Consider the following 13,701-nt stretch of genomic DNA (forward strand, 5'->3'; position numbering starts at 1 on the left):
ACACACACACACACACACACACACACACACACACACACACACACACACACACACACACACACACACACACACACACACACACACACACACACACACACACACACACACACACACACACACACACACACACACACACACACACACACACACACACACACACACACGCACACGCACACACACACACACACACACAAATTAGTGTGTGATTGTTCATTTACACAACTCCCTTGGTGCCAAAGAGAATTTCTCAAAATAACATATTCAATGAATTTATGCAATTACAATAAAGATTTCCAATATCGTGCCCAGCTATATCTGTTGATGCAGAGTTGTCTCATCTCCCTACAGACACACTTTTGTATATTAGTCATTAGGAAATTCTGCTTTTTTGTGCCGTTTGGTGCAGTCACAGAAGGTATCAAACTGACAGACACATCAATCTCCCAGCGGTCTTGCCAAAATCACACAGGAAGATATGCAGAGAGAGAGATGTGTGTTTTGTCTTCCTCAATGAGCCGTTCCCATTCCCCTCTTTGTTTGTTTCATATCTAATAGGATTCAGAGCTTCCTGTGGTGTCATTGTGTCTGTACAGAACAACATGACTGAGTGTGTATATTGCAGTGAGAGGTAGAGGAGCGGGAGAATCTAGTGTTTCTAAAGGGGAGATATGATGCTGTGACATACTGTGAAGATTATCCTTAAATGCATGAGGATGTACACATCATAGGGGTTTTCTCTCCTTGTTTATGCAGGTTCTAAAGTGGATTGTGTTTAAAGGGTGCTCTTGGATAAGTGCTCGAAGAGAAGTAGAGATATGTTTGTTCTTTGTTCTCTTTTATCCACTCCACTCCTGTGCAGAGATGATGGAGTCATGCTGTGGAGGGAGGTCTTGCTCCATTTTAGGCGGAGTAGAGCTGAACGCAACCTGCATAGATAACAGACCTCGGTTCTCTCCCTCTCCACATTATTATTACAATGTCACAGGCGACACGTCAATCACGCCCCCAGCCTCCCTTTGAGAAGCAACCATGTCTGCATCAACCTGTACCGCTATTCTACAGCCGACAGCATGGCAGCTGATGGAACACTACACTGATGGAACACTAATACTGATGGAACACTAATACTGATGGAACACTAATACTGATGGAACACTAATACTGATGGAACACTACACTGATGGAACACCAATATTGATGGAACACTATTACTGATGGAACACTACACTAATTGAACACTAATACTGATGGAACACTAATACTGATGGAACACTACACTAATTGAACACTAATACTGATGGAACACCTCACTGATGGAATGATAACGCCCAAGAAGCTGGTGTTTGGAGGATATATTGGCACGGGTGTTGTTAGGCCCGAGACAAAGTCTGTTGCCAGAGACGCGACCCAGTCGTTCAGTCTTTTTGTTCTTTATCTATGGACGATATCCAGTCGTTCCATTTTAAATGTTCTATTGCCATACTGGCTGGCAACGTTCTTATCCCTTGCCTGCTAGCTAGCCAACTACGGATAACTTACAGTCACGTCAACAGAGCAGCTAGAATAACAATAGTAGCAGCATTTGTTTAAGCTGTTTTCAAGTTACATTTATTTGTGTAAATCCATAACAATGAGCTAATGGGGCACAATTTCGACTGGCATGAAACATGTTCTCTCTCGTTAGGACACTGTTGTTCAGAGGAGCTAATAACACAGCTAGCACAATAACTTCAAACTGAAGCTGGAAAGACTGAAAACTAGCTGCACTTCATTTCGTTTGACCTTTTCTCCATTGACATTTCTTTGTATATATCCATAAAAATGATGCCAGCTGATTAATGATTTCGACTGGCTGAGAAACGTTGTCTGCCTCTCTCTCATCCCGACTCGTCCCGACTCCCGACCCCTCCACGTTCATTACTACGGGACAGTTGAAGATTGAATGTTGCAAATGTTGGAGAGAGACAGTAAGGTTTATACAAATCTCCGCTGTTGAAAACTAATTGTTAGTCTAAAAGAAATGTGAGATAATGTCTAGATGCTTTTTATCATGGAGATCAAGTTTATAACTTCCCTGCGTGGGCTGACGAGACAGTGGATTGCGCAGTCATATGGAACAGAGTAAAGAAGCACTTTAACCTCCTAGATTTAGCTGGTGGTAACTTCTGGAATAGACACTGGAATGTGCTTTTAACCAATCAGCCGTTGTATAATGCACTGTTGGAACACTACACTGATCAAGCGTTCAATGGGATTGATTGGAACTTCCAACACAACTTCCATTAACTTTCTGTAGGTACAACTACTACAGTTGACTAGATCTGGTGAATACACTTTCTATCAGTCTATAATTTGTGAATTCAATGAGTTCAATCTGTGAAAGGTAGTCTTGAATTCAATGTCTTCAAAACCTGTAAAGTAGTCTCACTCGGGGCTCCCGAGTGGCACAGCGGTCTAAGGCACTGCATCTCAGTGCTAGAGACGTCATTACAGACACCCTGGTTCAAATTCAGGCTGTATCACAAACCGGCAGTGATTGGGAGTCCAATATGGCAGGGCAAAATTGACACAGCATCGTCCGGGTTTGGCCGGTGTAAGGCCGTCATTGTAAATAAGAATTTGTTCTTAACTGACTTGCCTAGTTAAATGAAGGTAAAAATCAAATAAAACAATTTAAAAACATTTTAAAAATAGGGACCATGACTCATCTCAAATGTCACCTTTCCACTGATCTCTGCCAGATGTCTAAAGTCTCCCAAACATCATTCATAACCTCAAACGTCGTCTTAATGACAGGTGTTCAGTGGCTGCAGCTTCTGATTTTGATGCCTAGTTATTAGCCCAGATCCATTTGTTGAGGAAAAGACTTCAGAGAAATAAAGTGGCCACAGTATACTAGATTTTGAGTTCTTTTTTACAGTGCAAGCAAAGTGGAATGGGATTATTATTCTAGTGGGAGTGTCAGGAGTGAGCTGCTGTAGTGTAGATTAAAGATCTTAAGTCTCCAATAGTTTGAATAATTGTGAAGGTATAAATGTAACAGGCCTAACAATAGTTTATGATTGGTAGTATGTGTGTTGATGTTTTGCTGTAAAACGTAATTATCCCTTATATAATTATGTAGGTGAAATATACACTGAGTGTACAAAACATTAGGAACACCTTCCTAATATTGAGTTGCACCCCCTTTTACCCTCAGAACAGCCTCAATTCATCAGGCATGGACTCTACCAGGTGTCAAAAGCGTTCCACAGGGATACTGGTGCATGCTGACTCCAATGCCTTCCACAGTTGTGTCAACTGGGTGGGGGACCATTGCTAATACACATGGGAAACTGTTGAGCATGAAAAACCCAGCACTATCAAGACGCACTATCATACCTCATTCAAAGGAAACTTAAAGATTTTGTCTTGCCCATTCACCCTCTGAATGGCACATACACACAATACATGTCTCAAATATCTCAAGGCTTAAACATCCTTTTGTCTCCTCCCCTTCATCTACACTGATGGAAGTGGATTTAACAAGTCAAATCAATAAGGGATCATTGCTTTCACCTGGATTCAGCTGGTCAGTCTGTGTCATTTTACACTCACTGTATATGGTAGGAGATAACATAAACAGATTGTTTAACAGGGATATTTTTAAGTAGCCCAAACTCATTTTTCCACATGTAACACACATTGTGTTTCTGAAGTTTTTGGCAAAATCACAACTCGACACAATACAATCGGAAACAGATTGCCACACTGTTCCAACACAATTCCTTGTGACAAGTGAATGCACACTCTAATAGACACCCAATACATCACTGTCTGCCTCCCTTGACACTGCACAATGCCCAACCGCCAACACACTTTACAGTCAAATGACTTTCCAGTCTATGACTGTCAGCTGCGATGATAATGATAAGCCGGGATGACAATTCTCAACCATATTTTCTCCCCAGAAAGCAAAGTCAACCCAAAAGCCACTACCCTGAGACGGGCCCAACAATGAGATCCATCATGTTCCTCATGAATGGTTATGTGCAGTACATGACAGGGCTTGTTCCACAAGGGGCGCTGGGGCCACAGCACTCTCGGCTTCCTGGGAGATTTCAAACTTCACACTTCCCATTAAACAGAGACCATTTTTCATCACAATGTCTCCACAGAATCAGCCACACGTCAGCATAGTGACTCTCAATCGTTTCCCACTCGAGAGTGAATGACCCAGAGCTGTGCTCCAAACTGGGGCGGGGGGTGTGTGTGTGTGTGTGTGTGTGTGTGTGTGTGTGTGTGTGTGTGTGTGTGTGTGTGTGTGTGTGTGTGTGTGTGTGTGTGTGTGTGTGTGTGTGTGTGTGTGTGTGTGTGTGTGTGTGTGTGTGTGTGTGTGTGTGTGTGTGAGAGAGAGAGAGAGAGAGAGAGAGAGAGAGAGAGAGAGAGAGAGAGAGAGAGAGAGAGAGAGAGAGAGAGAGAGAGAATATCGCACATTGAACCTGAGAGACTTACATGTACACCGTGTACATTTTTCACCAGTTGCAGTGTATTTCAACATACTGTACATGTTTGCAGCTGGTTCCGTCGTAGTGATTTACTTTTCTGAATAGGACATAGGCCTCCACACAGTGACCTTAATAATCACAGTGTACCACAACTTGTGACTGACTCAGAGTGGCTCAACCTGCAATCAAACCAAGAGAAAAGCACTGGATGTAATGGACAGCTCAACCGTCTAGTATGTGACGATCACATAATCTTCCACATGTTTTTCACCCTTTTCAAAGAAGTAGTTCTACAATGTTCTCCAGTGTTGTACATTTCACTGGTGTGTTTCACAGCTCAATGTGTTTCTGAATCAACCCTATAGCTGTTGTTCCTAGACCCATTGAGATTTCCCACATTGCTTTCATTTATATTCCTCAGAGAGTTCATGCATTCCATTTGCTCCTCGGTTACAACCCAATGTCATATATTTACAATTGGCCTAATGAAGCATAGGCACTTAATTAACTTCTCAGAGTTCTTCCATCACAACAACGACTGTGTGCACTTACATTTTTATTGATCTGAGTGACTTACACGGCAGACAAGCTCTCAATTAATTATCTAGATAAATGATCAATAAAAATATTCAGGATTTGGTTTAATATTTAACAAATGGTTTCTATTGGAAGCACTTTTGATCAAATGACTCCCAATTCCATTTGAGGCTGATTTTAGGCTTTTTTGTTTCATAAAACTTCTTAGGATTAAACTTTCTGTTCATTCATTATTCAAGGTGTTTCATCTGAAAGACTGTCTGTGCTCAAATAGTTGTCAGAAACTCAATGTCATGTCTTTTGTAAGGCAAATGTGACACAAAGTACACAAAATGCTATTTCATCCCAAAAGAAAGACTCACTCGGCTTTGAAACAGTGAGTGCAATTTCCATAGTAAAGACCATGCATAAATGTAATGGCCTTCAGGGGGTACATTGTAGGTATTTACTCTTCTATGTTTACACTTGTCATCAAATGTAAGTCACAAAAGAGTGAGTTGATTCCTATAATATTAGGTTACAGAATACACTAACCCCCCTGCAGCATCCCCAAGCTACCCGGCAAATCAAAGTTTATTGGCCACGTACAGAGTGTTGCAGACGTTATTGCAGGTGCAGCGAAATACTTATGTTTCTAGCTCCAACAATGCAGTAATATCTAGCGATACACACATAACCCCCCCCCAATTATTATATATATATATTTTTTTTTACAAATAATAACAAATTAAGACATCAGAACGAGCAATATCAGAACGAGCATTGTCAGAGTCTGGAATATAAATACATACATATATACATACATACATATATACATGTGTGTGAATTGTGTGTATAGACAGTATGGACAGTATATGAATAGAAAAGGTGTGTACAGCAGTAGTTATATAGGATGAGCCATGACTAGAATACAGTTTATACATATAAAATAGTAAAACACTATGTAAACATTATTAATGTGACCAGTGTTCAATGACCATGTACATGAGGCAGCAGTCTTTAAGGTGCAGGGTAGAGTCACAGGTTGTAGCCAACTGGTGACAGTGTCTAAAGTTCAGGACAGGGTACTGGGCGGAGGCTGACTAGTGATGACTGTTTAACAGGAGATAGAAGCTGTTTATCAGTCTCCAAGTCCCAGCTTTGATGCACCTGTACTGTCTCTGCCTTCTAGATGGTAGCGGGCTGAACAGGCCATGGCTAGCGTGGATGAGGTCCTTGATTATCTTATTGGTCTTCCTGTGACACCGGGTGCTGTAGATGTCATGGAGGACAGGCAATATTCCTTCAATGATGTGTTGGGATGACCGCACCACCCTCTGAAGAGCCCTGCGGCTGCGAGTGGTGCAGTTGCCATAGCAGGCGGTGATACAGCCCGACAGAATGCTCTCAATGGTGTAAGTGTAGAAGTTTGTCAGGGTCTTGGGGGCCAAGACAAATGTCTTCAGCCTCATTTTGACCCTTTCCACTGCGACCCGTCGATGTGAATGGGGGTGTGCACTCTGCTGTCTCCTGTATTCCACGATTAGTTCCTTCATTTTGTAGACATTGAGGAAGAGGTTATTTTCCTAACACCACTCCGGCAGGTTTCTCATCTCCTCCCTGTAGGCTGCCTCATCGTTGGAAATCAGGCCTACCATAATAAAAAATATTTGTCCTATTTCACAATTTGTGTGAATTGGACATTTGTTTTTTGCATATTCAAACTCCCCCTGAGACACCCTTGGAAAGTGGGGTTACGGCCAGGATCAGCCATTATCAACAGTGACCCTGGAGCAATAAGGGTTAAGTGCCTTGCTCAAGATTGCGTTGGAGACATGCGTGGCCGCACAGTCATGGTGAACAGAGAATACAGGAGGGGGGTGAGCATGCACCCCTGTGGGGCCCCCGTGTTGAGGATCAGCGTGGTGAAGGTGTTGTTGCCTACCTTCACCACCTGGGGTTGGCCCTTCAATAAGTCTAGAACCCAGTTGCACAGGGAGGGGTTCACACCCAGGGCCCTGAGCTTAGTGATGAGCCTAGAGGGCACTGTGGTGTTGAAGGCTGAGCGGTAGTCAATGAACAGCATTCTCACATAGCTATTCCTCCTGTCCAGGTGGGATAGGGCAGAGTTTAATGCAGTGGCAGTTGCGTCGCCCGTGGATCTGTGAGGGGTATGCAAATTGTAATGGGGCTAGTGTGTCGGGTAAGGTGGAGATGATATGATCCTTAACTAGACTCTCAAAGCCCTTCATGACGACCTAAGTGAGTGCTACGAGGTGATAGTCATTTACTTCAGTTAAAGCAAATGGGGACAACAGACTGGGATAGGGAGAGATTGAATATGTCCGTAAACACTCCAGCCAGCTGGCCCATAAACACTCCAGCCAGCTGTTCTGCACATGCTCTCAGGACGCGTGTCAATAAAAGAGTTGTGGCAGTACAGTAAATGTTCTTGCAGCATAGCTCATTCCAGATTGCTATGTTGCAGTAATGGTCAGAGTAGCGCTCAGCAGTGTGATTTGTTTGGATTAATGGTAATGGTGAGGATAATTTTGCGGGAGGATAAAACAATTATGACCAATTCCAATTCTATCCTCAGCCAATAGGCTGTTTGGATCTGGGCAGTGTGCAAATGAGCACCACAAGGGCATGCTGGGAGAGGTAAAGGACAGAGTTTTGAGGCAGGGTGGGAGTGGAGCCCCCTTTGATGGACAGCCATCATTTTGGATTCAGAATACATTTGTCCAAGTAGGTGAAATCTTTCAGAATGTACATCCATCCAGGCATGTTTCGTTAAAGGAACTATAGAGTTCTTATCATTTTACTATGAATCCCCATAATGCGCTGTCTAGTACAAGCCAGCTATCTGCCTTGCAAATTACCCTAACCTAACGATAGAAATTCCAAAGGAAAAAACAGCAGGCTCTGTATAGCAGGTAGAAAATAGCCTCTGCGGCAGAACCAATGTAATGTCAACATGGGTAGGGTGCAAAAATCAATTTCGATGTATCCCCATGACAGTTCCCTGGTATGACTGTGCAGAGTATTTATTTTTTGTATTACCTTCCTCACCTTGTTTTTCCCAAGCTATCATCCCAAATAGAATGGTGTCTGTGTCTCAAGGCGATGCCCATTGATTTACATTGGATGTGAGATGCTGTTGCCTGAGCCATCAAAGCAACGGATTCTATTTGTCAGGCCACATCGAGGAACACTGTACTGACAGACAATAAAACAGACACGGTGGCTGTATAAACACCGGTTTTATTATGCTTGCTGAGGCACAATGTGGTTTGCTCATAAAGGTTCTTTTTGTTACATTCATAAAGACATTCTCTGCTATATTATCCAATCAGACATGTTGAGGAAAGGTCCCGAATCCAGTCATACTGTAGGCGCAATGCAACGGGCAAGCAGGTAAGGACAGCTGGGGGATATATACTATATGATTGAGTTGTATCTCTGTGTGTTACCTTTGGTTTAGAAAGAGTCCTATAGTTGTAATATATTACACATGCAAGCTCCCTACCAACAACTCCAGAAAGAGTATCCTTTTAGCTGGCCTGTTTTAATACTCACCCTCATCAAATAAAATCGAATCAAATTGTTTTTGTCACATGCGTTGACTGTAGACTTTACCGTGAATACCTTACTTACGAGCCCTTTCCCAACAATGCAGAGATAGAAAGTAACAACAATTTGCTAAAAAATACAAATGGAAATATTAACACAATAAAATAACAATAACGAGACTATATACAAGGAGTACCACTACTGAGTCAAAGTGCAGGGGTACGAGGTAGTTGAGGAAATTGAGGAATTGCATTCGGAAAGTATTCAGACCCCTCCACATTTGTTACGTTACAGCCTTACTCTAAAATTGATTTAATTGTTTTTCCCCCTGAATCAATCTACACACAATAGCCCATAATGGGGCGGCAGCGTAGCCTAGTGGTTAGAGCGATTGACTAGTAACCGGAAGGTTGCGAGTTCAAACCCCCGAGCTGACAAGGTACAAATCTGTCGTTCTGCCCCTGAACAGGCAGTTAACCCACTGTTCCCAGGCCATCATTGAAAATAAGAATATGTTCTTAACTGACTTGCCTGGTTAAATAAAGGTAAAATAAAAATAATAATAACAAAGAAAAAAATGTTTTTTTTTAATTATAACAAATTTCAAAAAAAAAAAATGTAATCCATTTTAGAATAATGCTGTAAGGTAACAAAATGTGAAAAAAGTCAAGGGGTCTGAATACCACCTCTGGAGTTAGTCATGTACGCATTGTGTGTTGATATCTTACAAATGTAGACGGATACACCAGGTATAAACAAAGCTTTAGTTTGACTTCTAGTTGACAATCCACTGGACTTCTCATGTTCTACTAGCTCTAATATGCAGTGACTGGACCTAGCTTTCTTTGCCAAGGTTACTCATAGGAGGAAGACCAGACATATCCATAGGAGGAAGACCAGACATATCCATAGAAGGAAGACCAGACACATCTGTAGGAGGAAGACCAGACATATCCATAGGAGGAAGACCAGACATATCCATAGAAGGAAGACCAGACACATCTGTAGGAGGAAGACCAGACATATCCATAGGAGGAAGACCAGACACATCTGTAGGAGGAAGACCAGACATATCCATAGGAGGAAGACCAGACACATCTGTAGGAGGAAGACCAGACACATCTGTAGGAGGAAGACCAGACACATCTGTAGGAGGAAGACCAGACATATCCATAGGAGGAAGACCAGACACATCTGTAGGAGGAAGACCAGACATATCCATAGGAGGAAGACCAGACACATCTGTAGGAGGAAGACCAGACATATCCATAGGAGGAAGACCAGACATATCCGTAGGAGGTAAGGGCCCTTACAACCAGACATATAATTTACCACTGGCCTCACATTTGTCTCAAATTGATCAGAATGAAACCATTTAAACTCTTTATGAACAATTCATTTCCTAACAGTTTCATCAGCCTATAATGCATTTGTCTGTGGTGTGTGAGCGTTCTGCCATACACCCTGTCTTTTTCATTTCATCACCTTCACATTTGCCATCCAAACACAAACAATGGCAGCAACAGTATAGTCTACTGGACATGCCCAACACTTTATCCGGAGTGTGTACCACTGAATAATAACACAAGGCCGAAACCATGGTACTTTGTGTTGATTATTTTTATAGTAATTGCCTTTGGATGAGAGTATAAGATGGAATAAAACACATCCATAGCATTAAAACACAGCCATAACTATCTGCTAACATCACTCTGCCTTTAATTCCATTCTAGACTTACTGCAGGCCTAAGGGATCCATCTTGGTTTATATGCAGTAGGGGAAAAATCCTCCCCTTTTACTTTCATACATTAATCACACTCACTTACATTAAATAAATCAATTTAAATACTTCTCTTTGCACAAATAATTTGCGTAGCCAGGTGAAAGTGTAAGAGTCAAACACGATTCAGACACCTAATAAGAGATCTAATTAAGAAAATGAATAAAGTGTCCGTTCCCTAGCAGAGGCTGCACCAGCCCAAGATTAATGGCCGACTGAGCTAATTTGATTTGTGAAAAGGAACGGGATGACCTGTCAGTTAAGAAAGACCAACTAAAGAGCATATGACATTAATAAAACATGAATACTGAGGATTTAGAGAGAGAGGTGAGTCTCCTTCTACTCTGAGCTGGGGTTGATTAGATGGTAAGACAATGATTAAGTGTGTGATTGCCTCCGTGACTAAAGGTCAGTAAAGTCTGTATAGGACAGTGTATTTAACACATGAGACCTACCTGAGACCCAACGGTGTGATCTGAGTCAGGTTCCTACTACTAGTCTGCACTGCATTCCAACACCATGTTCCCAACAATACATTATTAGCCCAGAATGTATTTTGTGTAATTACGTACAGCCGGGAAGAACTATTGGATATCAGGGCGGTGGAAACTCACCAGCACTACCAGCTTTATAACCAGGAATACAACTTTCCCGAATTGGATACTTTGTTTGCACCCCCCAGGGCAATTGAGCTGATTCCAGAGGCCGACCCAAAACACCGCCAGCGGAGGAGAGGTACTCAGAGTGGACGTCGAGGCCGACTCAGGAGGCGCGCACACCACCGACCACTTCCGAGTATATTACTTGCTAATGTTCAGTCTCTGTATAATAAGGTTGACGAGCTCAGGCGAGGATTTCTTTCCAGAGAGACATCAGGGATTGTAACATACTCTGTTTCAAGGAAACATGGATATACTGTTTGAGTCCATCCAGCCAGTTGGGTTCTCAGTTAATCGCGCAGACAGGAATAAATATCTCTCCAGGAAGAAGAAGTGCGGGGGTGTATGTTTCATGATGAACAACTCATAGTGTGATTGTGAATACATACAGGAACTCAAGTCCTTTTATTCACCCAACCTAGAATACCACAGGAGAATTCTCTTCGGTTATAGTCACAGCCGTGTATATCCCCCTCAAGCCAATACCACGACGGCCCTCAAAGAACTTCACTGGACTTTATGCAACTGGAAACCACAAATCTTGAGGCCGCATTTACTGGAGCTGGGGATTTTAACAAAGACATTTTGAGAATAAGCCTGCGAAGTTCTATCAAATCAAATCAAATGTATTTATATAGCCCTTCTTAGATCAGCTGATATATTAAAGTGCTGTACAGAAACCCAGACTAAAACTCCAAACAACAAGCAATGCAGATGTCGAAGCACGGTGGCTAGGATAAACTCCCTAGAAAAGCCAAAACCTAGGAAGAAACCTAGAGAGGAACCAGGCTATGAGGGGTGGCCAGTCCTCTTCTGTCTGTGCCAGGTGAAGATTATAACAGAACATGGCCAAGATGTTCAAATGTTCATGAATGAAAACGGAACCTTGAGGAACACCGACATTTACAGATGATTTGTCAGAGGACAAACCATCCACAGATACAAGATGATATCTTTCCGACAGATAAGATCTAAACCAAGCCAGAACTTGTCCATGTAGACCAATTTGGGTTTCCAATCTCTCCAAAAGAATGTGGTGATCGATGGTAACAAAAGCAGCACTAAGGTCTCGGAGCACAAGGACAGACGTAGAACCTCGATCTGATGCCATTAAAAGGTCATTTACCACCTTCCCAAGTGCAGTCTCAGATAGGGTCTAAAACCAGACTGAAGCATTTTGTATACATTGTTTGTCTTCAGGAAGGCAGTGAGTTGCGCGCAACAACGTTTCCAACATTTTCTGAGAATAATGGGAGATTAGATATAGGCCGATAGTTTTTTAATATTTTCTGGGTCAAGGTTTGGCTTTTTCAAGAGAGGCTTTTTACTGCCACTTTTAGTGAGTTTGGTACACATCCAGTGGATAGAGAGCCATTTATTATGTTCAACATATGAGGGCCAAGCACAGGAAGCAGATCTTTCAGTAGTTTAGTTGGAATAGGGTCCAGTATGCAGCTTGAAGGTTTAGAGGCCATGATTATTTTCATCATAGTGTCAAGAGATATAGTACTAAAAAACCTGAGTGTCTCCCTTGATTCTATGTCCTGACAGAGTTGTGTAGACTCAGGACAACTGCGCTTTGGAGGAATACGCAGATTTAAAGATGAGTCCGTAACTTGCTTTCTAATGATCATTATCTTTTCCTCAAAGAAGTTCATGCATTTATTACTGCTGAAGTGAAAGCCATCCTCTCTTGGGGAATGCTGCTTTTTAGTTCGCTTTGTGACAGTATCAAAAAGGAATTTTGGATTGTTCTTATTTTTCTCAATTAAGTTTGAAAAATAGGATGATCCAGCAGCAGTGAGGGCTCTTCGATACTGCACGGTACTGTCTTTCCAAACTAGTCAGAAGACTTCCAGTTTGGTGTGGCGCCATTTCCGTTCCAATTTTCTGGAAGCTTGCTTCAGAGCTCGGGTATTTTCTGTATACCATGGAGCTAGTTTCTTATAACAAATGTTTTTAGTTTTTAGGGGTGCAACTGCATCTAGGGTATTGTACAAGGTTAAATTGTGTTCTTCAGTTAGGTGGTTAATGGATTTTTGTCCTCTGATGTCCTTGGATAGGCGGAGGGAGTCTGGAAGGGCATCAAGGAATCTTTGGGTTGTCTAAGAATTTATAGCATGACTTTTGATGCTCCTTGGTTGGGGTCTGAGCAGATTATTTGTTGCGATTGCAAACGTAATAAAATGGTGGTCCGATAGTCCAGGATTATGAGGATCCACAGCATTTATTCCATGGGACAAAACTAGGTCCAGAGTATGACTGTGGCAGTGAGTAGGTCCGGAGACATGTTCAAATCACAATCAAATGTTATTTGTCACATACACATGGTTAGCAGATGTTAATGTGAGTGTAGCGAAATGCTTGTGCTTCTAGTTCCAACAATGCAGTAAAAACCAACAAGTAATCTAACCTAACAATTCCAGAACTACTACCTTATACACACAAGTGTAAAGGGATAAAGAATATGTTCATAGAGATATATGAATGAGTGATGGTACAGAACGGCATAGGCAAGGTGCAGTAGATGGTAGAGTACAGTATATACATATGAGATGAGTAATGTAGGATATATAAACATAAAGTGGCATAGTTTAAAGTGGCTAGTGATACATGTATTACATAAAGATGGCAAGAAGCAGTAGATGATATAGAGTACAGTATATACATATACATATGAGGTGA

This window comes from Oncorhynchus gorbuscha, linkage group LG03 (genome assembly GCF_021184085.1).
Source record: "Oncorhynchus gorbuscha isolate QuinsamMale2020 ecotype Even-year linkage group LG03, OgorEven_v1.0, whole genome shotgun sequence".
NCBI classification, from domain to species: Eukaryota; Metazoa; Chordata; class Actinopteri; order Salmoniformes; family Salmonidae; genus Oncorhynchus; species Oncorhynchus gorbuscha.